The 12,065-nt window shown below is 42.7% G+C and overlaps 2 protein-coding genes across 3 annotated transcripts in view; one reads left to right on the top strand and one right to left on the bottom strand.

Moving 5' to 3' along the window:
• Window positions 1-12,065, bottom strand: part of LOC117459707 (MSL complex subunit 3-like) — a 153,747-nt gene that overhangs the window by 113,860 nt on the left and 27,822 nt on the right. The gene's annotated exons all lie outside the window — the stretch shown is intronic.
• Window positions 1-12,065, top strand: part of LOC117459648 (E3 ubiquitin-protein ligase Midline-1-like) — a 52,268-nt gene that overhangs the window by 16,555 nt on the left and 23,648 nt on the right. The window contains exon 1 of one of the 2 annotated variants that reach the window (XM_034100679.1): window positions 1,737-1,971. The exons of the other annotated variant lie outside the window; for it this stretch is intronic. The gene's annotated coding sequence lies outside the window, so the exon portion shown is untranslated. Of the gene's footprint in view, window positions 1-1,736; window positions 1,972-12,065 lie in introns of those variants that run through there. 2 annotated transcript variants of the gene reach the window in all.

Below are 12,065 nucleotides of genomic sequence, written 5' to 3' on the forward strand. Positions count from 1 at the left end.
GGCCACACGGGCGGAGGTCGCTGTACCGACTCCGGTGCGCAGGTCTCGTGGGGGCAGGCGTATTGTTCCTCCCCGCCCTACGGATTTTGTTTACACGTGAATTCTGGGGGGGCTTGTGTGGTCACACGTTATTGGACATAATTCACCTCTCGTATTGTGTTGCCACACGGACCCTTTAGTGGGAACACCTGTAGTGTTAGCTTCCATTCCTGCTAGCTCGTCAAGCAGAGCAGTTGATGGGATAACCTCTCTGTTATTAATGGCTAATAAAGATTGGAACTCTGTTCTTAATACACCGCCTCCGACTCCCTTTTCCTGGCACTACAGTCCTTTAGATCTGGAACCAGCTTCGTTGCCCTTCTCTGTATTTTCTCGATGAGCTCAGCATCCCTTTTGTACATGGGGGACCAAGCGACATTCCCATACTCGAGGAGTGGCCGTACAAGAGAGATGTATAAACTACGTATTACGTCAGAGACTATGTATCGTTTGGAGCGAGAGAGCTGAGCACTGCTGATCAGACTTTGCACTCAGTTTGGCTGGGCAGAGTGCTTTGTGTGGGAGGCTGAATGACTGACTAGAGATTAATTTAAGCTGCTTTCCTTGTGGGCCGCATAAATAAAGGGAGTTGTTTTTTTTTTAAACAAGAAGCGGCCAAAACAGCTGAGGTTTCAAGGTAGAAGGGGAGACAGGGGAGGGACATTCAAAATTACAGAGACTGAATTGATGCTGGGGACGTGTCACGGACGCAAAAGTGGAGGCAGATGAAGGATACAGTAACATCTCAAAATAGTTGAATACCTTCAACTGCAGAGATCCATCCACTTGAAAGAGGCTTATTATATAGACAGTTGGGAGTTGCTGTCATTGGTTTTTGTGGTGATATAAATCCAACTTCGGCTTGAGCTTTTATAAAAATCTATGTTTCACGTCTGTGAACAACTTGCATTGGCGTGAACACTTTTGCCGAGTCGGAAAATTGTTAGTATATCTTTGATGACTCTCTTTTTGTATTCATCAAGGGCGAGAACTATTCTAAATCCACCCTTATAGCAGGTCATTTCCACCCCAGTAGTGTTTTTCAACCCAGCCTTTTAAAGATGTGACACGAGCCTTCTGTTCGACGGAATTGTCCCACCCTCTACACGGAAAATGGATGCCATGGCTCCAATGTGGGTAATGCATACAGAGCAGAGCCATTTCAAATTGCAAACAGGGTGTATCTGCAACTGCTGGAAAAGTTAAACTCGATGAGATTGCACCAAACAGGAAAGACATGCTTGAATTTCACTGAACTGAATGGGAGGACTTGGGGAGGGGCTGTGCTTTATTTGTTCCTGCTGGGCATAAAACACAACGGCAGATGTGAGCCACAGCGGAACAAGGCGTTCAGATCACGGTGAGGTCCTTTTAATCGAAGCATGATGTAACCTGGCTTTGGATGTGTACACACACACGTGTCCACATATGCATGCAAGCCAGTGTTTAAGCAAGGACATGCACACACACTTACTCACATATGGCTGCAAACTCACACACATGCACACAGCCGGGCCAGACTCCGCCCCCGGTGGCTCAGTGATTGGCCTACTTAATGGCAGGGCAGCCTACTGGCAGATTTGAATACAGGGACACAGAGAGGGAGGGATGGACATGAGGAGGAGGAGGAGGAGGAGGAGGGGAGATAGAGATGGGGGTGGTTTGCTCTCTCCCTCTCTCTTTCTCTCTCCCTGCCGGGTCAGGATGGAAAGGCTTACACAGGCAGGGGAGGAAACATGACATGAGAGGTGATGACACAGCCACGGAGACAGATCCACATCCTCGCTGGCTCCCAGGTTCTCCGCTCGCCGCTGCGTCTGCTGCGTCCCACAGAGCAGAGAGAGAGCCAAAGATAGCCTCCTCTCTCCCCACGTCTCTCTCTCTTCCTCTCTTTTTTCACTTTGTTTGTGGAGGATTTTAATCATGTGGAAGGTAAGAGGAGGGTTTGTGTGTCCTTTCGCAGACTGTACACAGGGCCTGTCTCTGGGGGAGTTTGTGTGCTTTTTTAGTTTCCTTAAGTGTGTGTGTCCCTGGGGGATTCCCGCATGCTTTCACCCTCCGTCTCAGGTTTTATTCTCAGTGGGAATGAGGAATGGGACCTTTGAGTGCCAGCAATACAGGAATGATAATGATAGAGCAGTGGCTTCGGGACGCAGCCAATGAAAGCTGTGGAGCCATCTGTATCATGGTCAGGGAGAAACTTCTGTAGTAACCAAATGTAGATTTTCAACAATGAGTTATGAATGAGTCCTGGAGTTCAGAGCAAGTTTAGTTATGTAAAGAACTTTAATTTTCTGTTTCATCCTCCATGTTTATTCCCTGAAAAGTGGAATAACTTAGCTTGATGCTGAATTGTTTGGATTTTTGGAAATGGTTGTGTTTGAGTGAAAATGGAAGATTCACTGGTATGGATTGTGACACTTTCAGATATTGACCCAACACACACATCCAATTATGTGTGTGTGTGGGGGTGGGGGTTGGGGTAGGTCGTATATGAGAGTCTGTTTTGCGTGACCTAATTTCAAGGAATCACTGTGTTTTGGTGCTTGCTTAAAGCCCAAGATACATAAAGATGGAAGACAGCGCCTTGAGGGATGCTTAACATGTGTGTGTACTTCAGAGTGCTGTGTGTGTGTGTGCGTGACTTTAAAAAGGTCCTGAATGGTCTTTTATGCACTTAAGAGGCAGGACGTCTGACAGTGTTATTTAACAGTTAAGGGGAAAGTTGTTTCTAATGTTTGCAATGTGTATGTGATTGTGACACAGCGTTATGCTCATACATCCACTCCGTCAGTTGAAAGGAACCACCCAGATGTCAGATTATTCCGTTTCACAGCCTCTCCTGTGTGCTGAGGCGTGTTCATGAGTGTACAGTAACAATGCAAGTGTGTGTGCATGCGTCATGTGGGCGCTGAAGCGTGTGTGTGTGACAGCTGGCTGCCACAGGCTCAGTGCCACTGATCCCTGTTCACCTGCTCCGGGTCACACGGATCAAGGAAATCCAGGTTCAGTGTCCGATCTGTCGGATAATGAGAAACTGAAGGAAGCGAGGCCACTATGCTGGGACTGTGATTTAAGGGACTAGTTTAAGGGAGGATGCGATTAAAATAAACTTGTGCAACTTTCGTGGCAACTTCTTAAGATTTCAGTCCAAAATAATGCAACATTCTGGACTAAAAGTACATTGAAAGTCTCAAATCTGTCACAAAATTAACCAGATTTGACCTACAGTGAGTGTTTAGATCACATATGGGTCTTAAACAAAGTTCTTTAAATAAAAGAAAAGCTTGCAGGCACATTTGTTTTGAAAAACAGACAAGGAAGGCTATGTCTGATGTTTTGTTGGTAGTTGTCACGACACCGACCGATATAGCAACAATAGTATTGTTTCTTTTCCTGTTTCCCCCGACACTTTTTAGTGGCATTGTCAGCCTGGGCGTGCAATCATCTCAGCTCTCGCATCCTTCTGTTTTTAAACCTGAAGATTGACTGTGGGAACCACGTAGACAGATATAGCCCTGGCTGTATCGTCATGTCTCTTCCTGAGTGGGGCACATCTGTCACTTTGTTTAGGCTTGGGAGGGGGAAAGGTGCCCTCTTGGGTGTTGTTGCCGTAATCACGAGAACAACAAAAAAACCTTGTTGTTGGTTGCTGATAGCATTAGCCCCCATGTTGCCCTCTAAATATCCTGCTATCTGCTATTTTACATGTTAAAATAGGGAGGTGTAACTCAGACTCGTATCTCCCCCTAATTGGTTAATTTGATCTTCAAAGTGTCGGCAGTCTCCCACCTCAGACGCTGGAGGGGATAACTGCTAATTGCTATCTAAACATCCTTCAAAAAAAGAAAAGGACAAAGACAGACTGGAATACTTTTTCCCTCTCTTCCTCCCCCCCTACTTCCACTCCAGTTCATTTTATTCACCCCAGTGCGTTCTTTAATCACCAACCGCATAAGATGAGTGCAATGTTGCCATGGAAACTTGTGACAATGAGTAAAAATCGGTTTTGTGGGACTTGGCAGCGTACGCAGTCCTGTGGTGAGGATAAGTGATTCCTCAGTTTTTTTCCTACAGTGTGCTGTAGTAAGGCAAGGCAAGTTTATTTATAAAGCACTTTTCAACACAAGGCAATTCAAAGTCCTTAGTAGGCTTGTTTCTGGTGCCATTTGTCGTATATATCTACATTTGTTTGCTTTTTTAGTGCTAAAAAGTTGCCTTTTGTGTCATATTCAAAGTGTAACCCTTAACTCACCACTCTGCATTGAAGACTGTCCTCCAACTGGCCAAACAAAGCTCACATCCTTTGACTTATTTGATAAAAACACGACCTTTTACAGCTTTCCCTTTGGAACCAACGGCTCTGCCTGACAAGCAACCTTCACAGGTGCCACACGCAGCTCGGTGTTAGTCATTTCCCACACCAGATTGCGAGTTTGAAGCTATGTCGCAGCCATTTGATACGCATCAAGGCTTTTGGGGTAATCTGCTGCAGACGGGCAGATGTTCAAAAAGTCAGGTCACATCCTTTTGGAAGATCTGCCACTCGAGGGGCCTCGCAAACTCAAAATCATCGTATGTGTGTTTTTGACATTCCTTCCCTTCAGATTTAATGTAAACACAGATCATGTCGAGTCTCACTTCACTCTGAGAAGTCATACTCCAAAAATGCACGCTTCAAAAGCCTGTGTAATTGTAAGCATATTCCAAAGCCGTCCATATGGTGGGTGTTTTGGTATGAAGGTGCTCGATGAAGCAGGGTCATTGTAGACATGCTCAGGTTAAACTGAGGTCACATGTGCAGAGAAGCAGCTTTCAAAGGACATTCCACTCAACAGCAACTCTTAAGAAAGTTCCTATATCATCAAGATGTGTCTCAACATAATTGAGACCTTATTTTCTTATTCTTAGCTCCATATAAACCCTCTTCCATTTTGACTGAGTAAGTGGGGATTTGAACACTTTATATTAAGTATTTCAACAAGTTACATTTTTTTAATTGAAGAGAATACTGAATCAAGAAAAAAACAACATCTATAATGTAAAGAATAATACATACATTGAAAATTACATTCAAAAAAATCTAAAGAAACATTTTAAAATTATGAAATGCACAACAATAATGTTAAGAATGATAAATAAATAAAACAATACACACGAATAACATAAACAGTAAATCAATTAAAGAAAGAGATACAAAAACAGGTGTCAATAACAACATTAAAATACTTTGAAGTTAACTTGTTGCATGACTGTCTTTGCAGCATATATATTTATATTCATCCCACTACTGATGTGTGTATATGCATTAAGTAGCTCACCTCGTCTGCCAGCTCTCTGGGGCCGCTTTAATGCTGAAAAAATGTCATTATCCAATCAGAGTCGCGATGATAATTTAGCACTTTGGGGAATTACCGCTGTTTAATCACCTTCATCTCCACCAGGGGATCCCAAGCACATATGTTGAGGCAACATTATAGAATAATTGTGATCACAGAGGGAGGCGTTAACTAAATGTGTCTGAAAAAAAATATATCGAGTATGCTCATCAGTTATTACTCCATCATCCAAGGCAGCACTTTATCTAAACCCCCCCTTGGCACATGTTTAAATAAAGACTAAAATAAACAAATAAGTATCAAACGTTTGTCTTTTCAGTATCAGACACAGCCACCTTCATTATTCAAGATACAACAAGCACTTAAATGTCCATCTCTCACACTCCTCCCTCCGTGTGTGTGTGTGTGTGTGTGTGTGTGTGTGTGTGTGTGTGTGTGTCATGGGGTGTGGAGATTATTGACCCTGATTCAATACGTCCTTGACATCACCAGCCTTGTTGTTGTCCCCTTCTGTATAATCTCTTGTCCCCAAACATCACATCTCATTTCCCATGCAGCTCCACACACAATCTGGGTCACACAAGCAAGAGTCCAGACAGACGCTGCCACACACACACAAACACACACAGCAAATCACAAATGTCACCCTTTATCATAATCACTAATAGCCTCGGCATCCCTGGCCGCGACCAGCCAATCCCGTTAGCTGTGACTGACCGCTTCGCAACATGAAAGGCCACCATTGGTCACGGCTATAGTGTGGTAGGAAGTGGATTAGCGATCAACATGGCGGGGTGACTGGAATCAGACAAAGACATAATGTGTTTGTGTGTGTGTCTAGTTAACTGTACAGGGCAGAGGAGAGGAGATGAGATGTGAGGAGATGAGGGAGATTTAAATATAATTCTCCTTTGATTTTAACTTCAAACACTACCTAAAAGTGTAGTTTTTTAAAGTTTTTTCATTGCGCTCCGATATGCAGTGTAGACGACTTTTAATTAATTTCTTCCAGCACTTGGGTGGCACAATTTACTTCCTACAAGCAGTGCCAAAGACAAATATTCATCAACGAAATGCTTCAGAATAATATTTCGCTCCACATGCCAGGGAGCACTTTCTGCTTGGCTGCATCTGTGTGCTGAACGATAACATTCTTGCTTCCGAGCAAAATATAAATCTGCAAGGAACATTGCTTTGACCTTGGGCCGGAGAGCGTGACCCTGAAAAGACAACGTGTTCTCCACGACTCGGTGAGGGCGAGGTTAATCTCTCCATGCGGGCTATCCGCTGCTGCTATGAAAGCAGATCAAATCCCATAAGCGGTTGAGGGTTCTTTCAAATTCTTCGACAGAAAGAGAGCTAAACAACGTGTGGAAATGTTTAGATGTTGTACACTATGAAGAGTGGGGACGTTTTTAAAAAAGAGAAAGAAAAAACAAGGTTGTGTTTTATAATTCAGGAACAGTTTCAATCATTTATGCGGAGTTCACAAAATACTTCAATAATGGAGCACTGCTGTGAAAGTAAGAGATGTTTGTGCCACACATTTGGAACACCTGTGCTGTAAATGTATTAAATTGTTTCTTAAAAGTCTTGCCACCTTCAGTTTAATTCCATGTGAAAATATTATGGATTTTTTTACAAGAGGCAGATGTGATAATGGTTATGCTCAGCTGCGGATGGTTTGCCCTCTTTCGCTTGATACCAACATCTCACTGTGTGTGTGCTCTGTTCTGCCTCCTGTGGAGAGAATTGGAACAGCACAATCATACAGCGACACGCAGTGCATGATGATTGTGTGAGTCAGGTCAATGGGGATGACCTACTTCTAGTTTCTGCTACATGGACTGCCACAGCCGCTCACATCAACCCACCAACGCCCCCTCCACCCACCAATGTGTTTTTTTGACGAGTGTTAAATAGCTTTTGGCTCCTCGCTGTATCTCTGTGAGTGATATTGGAAATTGAATCACTCCCCTCTGCCATTGCGGAATAACTTCTTCAGCTCAATTTGGCAAAAGACGGTCTAGTTAAAATATTAATCAAACCGAAACTTTAAAAGTAAAATATAACCCCCCTGAAGCAGAATTTAAAGAGGACCACATATCATAAAGTCAGACGAATAAAGCGTCCTACAATCATTAGGAGTACATCAGCATTTTGATCTGCGCCATATATTATGGAGAACCACAGAAACCACTCACATCATTCTCCCATTTCAGAAACACAGCCCCTGGTCTTTGCCCGCATTGTGCTCGTGTAGAATCCGTTTTTAGAAGATGGATAGAAAGAGCTCCGATGAAAATTTGAACAGCTTAAACTGCGAGTGGAAGGGAGAGCCACAACCTCCCTTGACCCAAAGACAATGAAATATTTAGTAGAAGAGAGTAGAGACTAATGGGGAATTCTAGCCAAATACAAACAGGTTGAAAACGTTTTAAAGGGGCCCTATTATGGGTTATAGGTTCATCATATCTGTATGTAGTGTCTCTACTGTGACCACCCTTCTGTCTGAAACCAAAGCCCAGTCTGCTCTGATTGGTTAGATGGCTGCTCTGTTGTGATTGGTCAACCGCTTAGACGTGTGGAGAAGTAAACAAAGCAATTGTATCCTTTGCAGACCATTTACATGCACTAAAACCTGTATAACACACGACAGGGCAGTTAAGGCCCCCTTTCATATCTGAGTGCTTACTTGTTTTCTTAGGGTCTCTTCAAAATATCAAAAGTGAGCTTTCTCCTTCACACTGAAAACATTTCTAAAGCAAAAGGTTATTCGCTGACATTTACGGATGAGAGACCATATAAAATAAGAACAGTACGCATTTGCCAGTAGCATCAGAGGAATGACATTTGTTCCTCTCAAAATAGAAAGGTAGCATTTTTGACCTTGGTTACACGGCTCTGTAACCGGAGAGAGGGAGAATACAAAGAAGTGTCAGGAATAGAAGGAGGAGAAGAAGAAGATGCAGGAATCTGATTCTTTTTGAAGGAAGGGCATCTCTACCACAGATCGTCTGACACACCAAAGCATATCATATCTGTCAGATATCACTCTGTTATCTGTAGACGGTAAGGACGTGAACTTGAACTGCAGCTGTGTGCAGAGGTTAACAGTACAGTATGTCAAGTAAAAGTACTGTAATAGGGCCAACATTTTTATTTGATATTACTGTTATATCTTCCCATTGAACTGCAATTTGATACAGCCTTATTTTTTCTATAAATTCCCCGACAGACTCCAGTTCATTTGTCTCCAGCTTACTCGTAAATCTACTTGTGCTAAAATATTAAAGGTGAAGCTGTATGCCCCGGGCAAAAAGAAAATGCATTTAAATGCTTCCTAAAAGGCTTTACGATAACTCATCAATGTTTTGGAAAATGTAGTACCATGCTGGTGAACATTTGCTCGGGTTGCTAGACCGTACAATTCCCAACATCAACTAAAGAGCAGGGAAAGGCTCTATGCATCCGGACGAGGCTACAAAGGAAATGCAAAGTAACAGGAATCATTATATAAGGAACTCATAATGAAAACATTTAAGCAATAGCTTACGACAGGCCGTGGTGTATGCTCATTATATCACAGCTAAGGGGCGTGGTTCGGCAGGCAGTTTGCTTTTCAGCCCAACGGTATACTGTTTTTCTCAGACGCGGAGGGATACCGACTTGTTGTGAAAAGTAACTTACAATTCTACCCGTGGTATACGCTCAGTATATCACGGCTAAGAACCAATCAGATTGCTTGATTTGACTTGTCCGTTTTATAAATGCAAATACATAATGAAGCTTTCCCCATGACAGTTGGAGAGCTGACATATTAGCAATTAGGCTTCAAATAGTACACATACCGATACATGATGCTTTAGAAATGTGTGGTGCCAATTTTGAATATTAAATATGTTTTTAAGTGACGTTAATGCAAAGCAACACTTGTTACCATACTTGGCAGAAGAAAAACTACAACAAAACACATATAATGTTTGTGTATTTTCATACATTATTATGGCCCACTCACAAGCATATGAACAGCCTTTTTGTGATGGGTAAGACGCCTTGTTTATTGCTCACATGCAGACGCTGAAGGGAAACAGCCGGATGATGCTCCCACTGATGCTCACTCTGTTTTGCATTGCCCCCCACTGAGGAGAATGGGTACTGACGTTAGTGTTGCCAGCACTTTAGACGAGTCTTTCGACACAGTGGCAGCTCTGACAGTCATGAGGCGAAAGGGGATGGTGGGAAAATAAACAACTTGGATTGGTTTCCTCCTCCAGTCTGACTTCCTGTTCCTCTCTCTGCTCCTCTTCCTCCGTCTGCTGTGTGCCTCGTCACCTCGATGCACGGTTCAACAGTGTCACCTATGGTGTGCTGAGAGGCACTTCACCCAGCCACTTTGGATCCATCTAACTCTGCGTGTCAAATGGAGGATGATATGTTTTGTTTTTTGTCAGAATGAGATGGATTTATTCCCTTTATGCTTTGGCGCCCCCAGCTGTCAAGGTGTCAGCTGTCAGAGCTCCATCAGTGTCGAACTTCACCTTCTTTGTCAACTCACTTCCTCTCTCTGCGTATATAGAATGCTGAATGTTAACAAACACATATCACCTCGATGTATACCCTAAATTAACTTAATGCACATGACACACATCATACATTACATGTTATAGATTTTGATTGAGGCATGGATTTCAACACATTATACCTGGATATTAAACGGTATTAGCATGTTAGCATGTTATGTAAGATGATATTAAACATGTTATAATTCAATCCAGGTGTTCAAGCATTGACTTTAGGTTATTGCTCCTATTCAACAGTCGCCAGCAGTGAGACTTCGTGAACCAGTGCTTTTTATTCCTGGACCTGGCCTCCTACATGTTAATATGCCAAACCTTTCAATAATAACATATTAAGGACACACCAATATGTGCTGTATTACGCCAGAAGGAAATACCAGACAGAAGACTGCACACTTGTAAACATGCATGCAAACAAAGCTTGATTTAAGAGCATGATTGTTATGGAAACTTCTGTGTAGCAGCAATGCAGTGGGAGTCACCGACTCAGGAAGGAGACACGGTGGAGCAGGAGCTTCGATGGCAGACACTGGAGGTTTATTTGGAGTCAAGTCACGGTCTGACTGCACGGGTGGTTGCCACGTCAACTCTGGAGCGCCTCTCTCTCGTTTAACTGGTTTCACAGAGTAATCGACATGTTTAGATAAGATAGTTTAACCAGTTGGGCACACTGAGTCACCTGCGTCCGTCACTTATGGCCTCGAAGATGTCATACCTTGGAGTCCACAAACAACAAAGAAGGAAGTGTCCCAGACAGTGCACCCACAACAACAGACCATCTGTGACCTAGTGTTGACCGGTCACACAATGGGAACAATAACATTATGGCTGAAGCAGCCTGTGTCCTTAAAGGAGATAAACAGACGTCAGGGTTGTACGTCCTATCTAGGAGTCTAGGTCAATCATTTCCCTAACAATGATGATTTTCATGTATTAATGTTGTGGTACATTGAGCAAAAAGGCTAACACATCATGACTCTGAGTTTCACTGGACTGATATAATATCTCTGGCAACACAACCACCTGAGGGAGGCCCTTGTGTGTCTCATGCCGTGTGTGTGAAGGAATCTAAGTGTGTATCGATGCGTATGGACACGTGTAGATGTGAGTGTCTCGGAGGATTTGCCGTGTTTATCTCCACACACATTTCATTTAGTTCGGAGCGTGTGATTGCTGCATCTCTCCGACTCGATATCTGCCCTCTCCTCCCTCTAAACGCTATCTGCTGCTATATGTTAACATACGGACTATCTTGGACGGGAGCAGAGTTTCTTGACTCGCACAATTTTAGTTTTTGATGTTTCCTTCAATCCGTTTTACTGATCCTCGTCTGCAAATGAATATGATCGCACCTCAGATATGACGGGCGAGGCACAGAGGATGAAAGGAAACCACGCAGACAGATAGTGTGATATGGGGGGTAGGGATAATGTGAGTGTGGCGACCCGAGCAGAAGCACTCAAGCCCAGTAAACAGTGACATCTACTGAAACAGCACATACGGTAGACTGGCCGTGCCTCAGCGACGCATGCATTCGATTCAGAACAGCAATTACAGTCATTATTATTATTTTTAGACTAGAATTATATTAAATATGAGTTTGAGCTATGCTTCAATTTGCATTTTCCACTTGGGAAAAACACATTCAAACAGCACAAGTTAGTTTAGTTTATTTTATTTTTTTCGAGCGTGTAAAACCAAAGAAAATACAAATGAAACAAAAGACGATACAGACATGATACAGTACTATACAAATGAATGCAATAACTAAACGAAATATTTAAATAATAATTGAATAATCTGTAGTATCATTGTCTGATAACAATAAACAACAAAACTTTAGCTAATTACACGTCCGAAAAGGGGTGGGAAGAAGTTTACACTTATCTATTATAAGTTCAATTGTGTTATTTCATCTTCAATAGTTTGCATTTGGGCTAGTCTTATCTATACATCGCTTTCTTTGCTTCTGTGGACATTCATCTCTTTGAATCTAATTCCCTTGAAGGGTTTGTTTAGGTTTCATCTAATCTTAAAAAGTTTATTTTGTGACTTTTCTTACACGATAATAACTATATGTTGATTGCATTCATATGCTTTGAATGTA

This window comes from Pseudochaenichthys georgianus, chromosome 2 (genome assembly GCF_902827115.2).
Source record: "Pseudochaenichthys georgianus chromosome 2, fPseGeo1.2, whole genome shotgun sequence".
NCBI classification, from domain to species: Eukaryota; Metazoa; Chordata; class Actinopteri; order Perciformes; family Channichthyidae; genus Pseudochaenichthys; species Pseudochaenichthys georgianus.